Here is a 7,979-nt window from a genome sequence, read left to right on the forward strand (position 1 = left end):
AGGCATTTTTGAGAAAAACTCCTTTTGGGCCTAGTTGGTTCATAATCCTAGAAGTACATTTACAGTGCAAACATAAATACGCACCACAAAGAAAGAAACGACACACACAAGCGCTGACTATCAATTGACTTTATAACGGTGATTGTCAATGCATTTATACCTCCAAGGCAGACTTACCGCACATTCGCCATGCAATCAACATAAAAAACAAAAGAAAGCGTTAATATGAGCCACAAGATGGGCTCGTTTTTCTGCATTCTTGTTAATCTTTTGCGCGTGTTCCCCCGAGCCGCTCGTTGACGCATCCTCGTTGACGCATCGTTGACGCAACAGTTCGGATAGTGTGCTTGCGGGATTTTCATGGATCAGTATTCCTTCTGACCGGCTTCCTTCGTGAACACGCGGTGCCTACTATATTTCCTGTTATCGGTGAGCAGATCGCTAAGTTATCTGTCGCGCTACAGTTACTACAATTCGCATGTCTTGATACGTTACACGTGAGGTTAATTTATTGGAACAAAAGGTAAAACAGTGCACGTGGTGTACGCACTTTTTGTACTTGTTATGACATTTGTTGCTCATTGTGTATAGTGTGGGAAATTGCGTTATTGTGATCATTGAATAAAACCTAAACATCATTATTTTGGCGTGACCAGGCGTCATTTCTTCTCGCTAGAACTGAGGCACACATGCAATGCGCACTTTAAGTCCCCTGCGCATGTGCGAAGCAAATAACCAACGCTGCAAACATGAGAGGTACGCTGTTGCCTACTTTATTCACGCCGTGGAAGATGACACGAACGAAGAATAACAGCACAGAAAATAAAGATTCCTGGTAAAACCAAGGCGAATTGCACGACGGTACACTGAAACAACGATGTTTAGTAACGGGTCGATATTTATTTAGCTAGCGTTGGCTTCAAGCGCATTCGCCAAGGGCTTGCCGGCTCGCCGTAGCGCGAGTCCTTAGCGATCAGGGGCCTAAGAAAAATATTTTGAGGTCTAATTTCGCGCTAGTGCCAAAAAATGAGGTCACTTTTTACTGGATACTACGTCACATCCGCTTTATTTTTTGTTTCGCCGGAAGTGTTTTATCCACACACAGATAGCGCTAAGCCACATGCGCAGCTGATGATCAGCCATTTTCTGAACGTATGGGCTTCAATGGAAGCTTCGCTACCATTTACATTTAAATTGAATGTACATCTAGCATTTTTGAGAGCTTGCTGGTGGCACTTACGGGACACAAGAAAGATCATGAACTCCATGCTATTTAACCGTAGCCTGTAAACTGGTCATCCATATGAAAATCTCGTTGAACTGTATTGATATATTGTCGGCTTCGGATACTACACATATGCGAAACGCTAAATATAACCAATGGTGATCCACCTGTTTGTGCTACGTGCGGTAAACCCTTAACGGTACTTTATGTCCTGATGGAATGCCGTTAAGTGCGTCCACAGGACAAAGACTTCATTTACCATCCTAGCAGCATCTTCCACTTCATCCTTGATTGTTCCTGGGTAATAAGCCGCTTCTTCACAATCAGTTTTATAGTTTTCAGGATAATTATTCTTTACGTATCGCATACCGTGGTGAGGCGTAGTACTGCCTCTCACGAGGTACAGCTGATGCAGCAGGTGCACGGACACAGGCGAGGTGGTGGTGCATGTATACTTTACTACGTTTTTTGATACGATGAACCGATAGACGATCACGATGTCTTTACACAGTCGCCCAATGTGCCATTGCCACAATTTAGTCTAAGTATTTTTCGCGCTTACACAATGATTCTATTTAGGTCTGATTCGAATCATGTTTCATGGCTGATTTGTGTACCACTTGCCGTTGCTAACGAACACTCACAGTAATGACGCTCTTTCGACCCATATGACCGGTGCTCCAATTAACTCCATAGATAGTCCCTGAGACTGAATTTTTCTACAGTATTTGTTTCGCTTTAAGACACTTACGATGTCGAATCCTCGACCGCCGCTCAAACCGCCACGTTGATGCAGGTCAACGGTGACACTGGCCCTCGAAGGATAGAGAGCCGCTTCAGCCCAACTCTCGACTTCTGCAGCAGGTTGAAATCAGACAGACTTCGTTTTCAACTATGCGGATATAAATATCATTCATTCTGGCCGATCGGTAGAGTTATTGCTTCTTACAGCATTCCAGCGCCATAAATATGCTTGACTGACATCAGAATAACCAATATAATATTAACCATCAGAGTCTGTACGCTGCGAAAATAAGACCAAGTAGCTGATATATGATTGCGCGGGAGCGATAGTGACGCTGCAATAACGCATACATGAATCATGGCACAGCGAAACGTGCCTGGTCTGTGTGCCGTCGTGCAGCCTTCACAGCTATTTCGTAATGACAATACAGCAATAATATGGCCCGTCGGTAAGTATATATGTCCATTCCTAATATATATATATATATACATATATATATATATGGAGGAAAAAAAGACAATCCGACTTTCGTTGGTTAGTATTGTATACTTTTCCTAACGTTTGTTCTGGTGGACCAGACTTGGTCAAAGTAACAATGGACCACTTTCATAAAAGGGCGCCCCACGCGCCCTTCACGCGAACTACTCCAAGCCACCGTGCTTAAGGCGCCGCAGCAGGCGACACTGTCTGCAACTGGGACGGCTACTAATGCGATTGCCGGTACGCGACGTTTCGTTAGCGTGGCAGCCAGCCCGGAAACGTGTGGCGAAAGGTGGTTGGACGGTGCCGGGTTCCATTGTGTCACCGACTAGGCTACCGCGACGAGAACGGAAAGGTATGTGCGACAGATCGATGTAAACAAACACACGTGTCACATATCCGCGCACAGTGCATGGTCAATGTCATTATGGTCGTGGAAGCGCTAGGCCCTGTAGGCATGCTGTGGATTTTCATATGAAATGTTCGTCCCCCCGATGGATGACGTGGTATCGACCATCGAAACCGCGTTGCAGCGGCTTCCGTACTCTACGCTGGCGACGTAGAATTCCGACGTCGCCAGCTTTGCGGGAAAATGGGAAGTGCGTTGCTGGCAGCGCGGTCGAGGGCCACGAAGCTTGTGGAATGAAACTGGCAGTCGGTTGGTGTAGCCGGTGGAGTCAGAACATGACAGCGAGGGCAGCGATTAGGCCAAGCCCCTGTAATAAGTACATACAGTGTACTTTGCCAAACAGGAGGCCGCTGCGGGCAGCCAAGTTGTTGTGATGCCTCGGTGGAGCTGACTACAATCAGTTTCACACATCAAGCGCACCGCTGTTGAAGCTGTGCAAGAAGTTCGGTCAGCGAAATGCATAAATCTGCGTGTCTGCTTTCTTGAGTTTTCGCGGTTGTGAATGCTCGTGTGAGCCGAGCACAAGCCTGCGCGTGAGGGATCGCGACCAGCCACAAATGAAATAATGAAACAACGAAGCGTCAAATGATTGGAAACAGCACAATAAAAGCCGCATACCGCAGTTCGTTCATCAGTAATTAAGGTACAAATCATGTATTACACGGCCTGAAAAAGAAAACAAAATCATAGTCTGGCGGAAAAGACATTCAACCATTTGTTAGCGCAAACGCATTTTTTTCTCAGTATTGCTAGTCTCTTCAGCATGGCACCTGTTGTATGCGAAACAGAGTAGGCGAAAGCGCTCGGCACTAGCCGCTCGAGTCTTCCATCTCGCGCGTTCACCTCGTTTTGTAGGCCGGCCACCGTTGTGTCTATCATAGGCGATGCTGCTATAGTTACGTGGACGTAACTTCCCGTCAGCAGCTTTTAGCTCTGACGAGCGATATTCCTCGTTACCGGCTCCTGAAGTCCGAGTTGGAGGGGTTATGCGTCCGCCTCGACGCGGCAGCCACGTCAAATCATTCGTCCACCCGGTCGACGGGTCACACATGACGCCGAAGTCCGTTGCACTCTCTTTGCAAAGCAAGGCACGGGTAGATTGATTCGCAGAGATTTCGGAGGCGGTGAGATGCAGCGATGCAGCCGCCTGGCACCACACACGGGCACATCAAACGGCCGCACGTGCGAATAGCTACGCCCCCTTGCCCGAAACATGGCGAATTATATCCCAGAAATCTTTGCAATTCGGAACTGTCGAAAAGCCCACCATCAGGTGGCGTATTTATGAAAGGGTCTATTGTACATCCGGGTGGGTTTCCGTATACACACACGCTTAAATAGGATAGATTCGTGGCAGTTCTCGATAGCTAGAATGAAAACGTAAAATAGCGGTCACACACAGTCGACATAGATTCATGCGCGCAAATATGGTACTCGTGGCAGTGAAGTCAGATTACACAGAGTAAGATAGGTTGCACACGCAGTTGATATGGCATTACGCACTAGGGATACGGCAGTAATATTAGATTGGACGTCACATGGAAGAAAAGCAGGATGGCATCTGATCTGTGCTTTATCTATTTTTTTTCGCAGGAATGCAGTGACATGCTAGCATTATACTACAAACAGTTTGAGATCGCAAACAGAAAATCGTCACGCAGAACTAAGATAAATGTTTGCTTTTGTTAGCTTCCCGTGAAGTATCTTCAAATACATCAAGAATTGTATGCGAAGAAACTCAAAAACAAGTCGAAAAAAATTGCAAAAAAGAAGGAAAACAAGCGGCAATACACAGCACTGACGCCGCACATGATACATACAACTCACTACGTGAACACGTAGTTTGGTACAAAAACTGTGCAAAACAGTGGGTGATTACCAACGTAACCGGAGCGAAAACGCGAACGATATTAGAAACAAAGCTACCTATCCTGTTGAAGACCAGACTATAAATAATGGTGCTTAGTGGAAACACTTGGAAGTGCGCCTGTGCTTTCGTTAATACCGAATGAGCTGAACTTATTCGTTAAGGAAGACTCACCGGTTTCACGATCATGATGAGAAAGAAAGCCTGACTCAAGTACAATGGTCCGAATATTTTCAAAAGAATGTCTAGGTAAGCGAATGTGTTTTGATAATGATCTATGGAAGCTTGCTGGCGTGCGATGTATGGTTGTTAAAGCGCAGCCAAAATGATGTGGTTTGGCTGATATACTGTTTTTTTTTGCAGACGGTGCAACCCAGCATCTGTATAATGTTAGAACTATCGCCATAAACGAACCTCGAATATTAAGGGTAAAGTATGAAAACGAGGTTCTGTGTCGTTTGCACATGCACACACCTTGCAACGTGCTTTGTTGCAAGATATACAGTCAGTTATTTTGTGCTCATTTGCTTTTGATGACGGTAATAAATCTCGGAGATTGTTTGTGCGAATCAGATCGGATGTGACCGCCTTCAGTCAGCTGTGAGGCTTTCGGTACTACAGAAGCATTCAGGTACGTCGACAGTGCGGCTACGTGCAGTTCAGAGCGGATGCCTTTCTCGGCATTTCTTCTAGCCCTTAACAATGTCCTAGAAGGAAGATTCTGGGCAGAGTCACCAGGAGTCGGCAGTCAATTGGCAGCTTTGTCACGAGCGGGGTTCTTGCGGGAAGGTTAGCGGCGGCCCAAAGACGGAGTCATCTATGTGTCTCCCTCGTGAAGATGGCGACAGTTTGCGACGGGAGAGCCACGGCTGGTGCCTGGGAAAGTCAGAAAAAGTTCTTGCTTGGAGAGGTACGGTTGGCACCAAAAAATTTTGATGACTTGACACTGGAATTTCGTTGTTGGCATCTGCTGAGGGCTGACTGCTGCGCGTGCCAGAAGTATGGGTGGCACCGGGAAGGTCACGATGCCTCGAGACTGGAGGCAAGTGGTGGACGTCTCAGGTAGACTAAGCGGAGCACGTTCTAGGAGAAGTATGGGCTGCACCACTGGGGATGACACTCGATTCGAAATCATGCCACAGTGATACATTATTGTCAGCACGTTTGAAGAAAAGTTCACAAATATGGCTGGCCATTAGCGCGGCACCTTCAAAACTTGGGTGGAGACCGTCGGCAGCTACTGCACGGCGTGGGGGCAGGTACTGAAATCCGTAGGCCACTAAGAAGACTTTCCTCGAGTGGCTGCGAAATGAGATTCCGCACATTCCGCTGCACACTCGACGCGCGCGCTGCTTAGCGCATCTTTATTCATTTATTTATTTACAGTATATTGCGGTCACGAAGGACCATGCAGGTGGGAAACTATACAGTTGCAAATTTACAAACACAAACAGAGCCGTAAGGCACACAAGCTCATAGAAAAGGGAAACAAAGCAACCTATCAGCATATCTAGAAGTATTACGAAAAATAAAATAAAATAAAAATAAAAGGAACCAGCGCAGCCTGTCAAGATAACAAAATATTACAGTTCATAGGCGAGTGACGCATACAATAAGAAGTATAAAAGTAAAGAAAAAAGAGCTCTTCTCGGAATAGATCGAGTGCGTAAATGCAGTATTTGCAAATTATGAAGTAACACTGTATCAATTAAAACACATAGTGAAAAAATGACGAAATACAAAGGTGAAAGCGAAAAGAAAAAGAAAAGTCACATGAACATTCAGTGCTTTACTGCATTTCTAAATCGGTAAGCAGCGCACTTTCAAATGCACTTGTAGATTCTAAAGAAAAATATCTTCAGGTAGTGAACTCCAATCAGAAATGGTTCGTGGAAACAAAAAGAGCACTTAAAAAGATCAGTGCGCGTTTGATAAGAAAGTAGATTATGTGCATGTCGATTTCTCGACGTGCGTGACAAAAATGGTTCAATAAATGCAGGCGCATTCACATTCAGTCTGTTGTGACAAAGCAAGAATAAAAATTTGTCTCGATATTTTCCTGCGCTGCTCTAAGGTTGGAATCTTATTTTCCAGCATTAGAGATGACGGGGAATCTGTTCTCTTATATTTGCTAAATATGAAGCGTACTTCCCGCCTCTGTACCATCTCGAGCCTATGCTTATCTTTTTCGTAGTGAGGATCCCCAACTACGCTCGCGTATTCAACTTTAGGCAAAGCATAAGTTTTGTAGGCGAGAAACTTTGCACCGGGGGGCGTGTTTTTCAGTTTGTGCCTAAGTAGGCCAAGTTTGCGAATAGCCGCTGTACAGATGCTTTCGATGTGGGAGGACCATGTGAGTTTGTTGGAGATCGTCAATCCCAAATATTTGTACTCCGTGGTTTCTGCGACGGTGTCATTACTAACTTTATACGTGTATAAGAAAGGTTGTCCTTTATTGCTTAGGCGCAGTAGTACAGTTTTTTTTCGGAATTCAGGGACATTGACCATGTTGTGCACCATTCGCGGATTTTCGCTAGACTAGTGTTTAAAGAAATTTGGCCATTTTGGCATGTTACCTTTTTGAAAATCAAACAATAATCGGCAAACAGCCTAAGTTGGGCATCAGGACACACAGCTGCAGTTATATCGTTCACATACATGAGAAAACAACTGGTCCCAAGACGCTTCCTTGAGGCACACCAGACGTAACTGGCAAGCGCGTGGATGAGTATCCAACAACATCAACAAACTGAGTTTGGTTGGATAAGTACTGTTTTATCCTATTCCCCGCCACGGTGGTCTAGTGGTTATGGCGCTCGACTGCTGACCCGAAGGTCGCGGGATCGAATCCCGGCCGCGGCGGCTGCATTTTCGATGGAGGCGAAAATGTTTGAGGCCCGTGTACTTAGATTTAGGTGCACGTTAAAGAACCCCAGGTGGTCGAAATTTCCGGAGCCCTCCACTACGGCGTCTCTCATAATCATATGGTGGTTTTGGGACGTTAAACCCCAGATATTATTATTATTATTATCCTATTTATAATAAAAGATGGCAGGCCAAATCTGTGAATTGTGTTTAGATGTTTACTGTGGGATACACGGTCAAAAGCTTTGCTAAAATCTAAAAAGATTAAATCCATCTGACCAGCCAAATCGAGGGATAAAACGATCTCGTGAATAGTGGTAGTACGCTGTGTGATCGTTGAAAGATTTTTACGAAACCCATGTTGGTGATCAGATAGCAGCTTATCACG

This window comes from Rhipicephalus sanguineus, chromosome 9, assembly GCF_013339695.2.
Source record: "Rhipicephalus sanguineus isolate Rsan-2018 chromosome 9, BIME_Rsan_1.4, whole genome shotgun sequence".
NCBI lineage: Eukaryota > Metazoa > Arthropoda > Arachnida > Ixodida > Ixodidae > Rhipicephalus > Rhipicephalus sanguineus.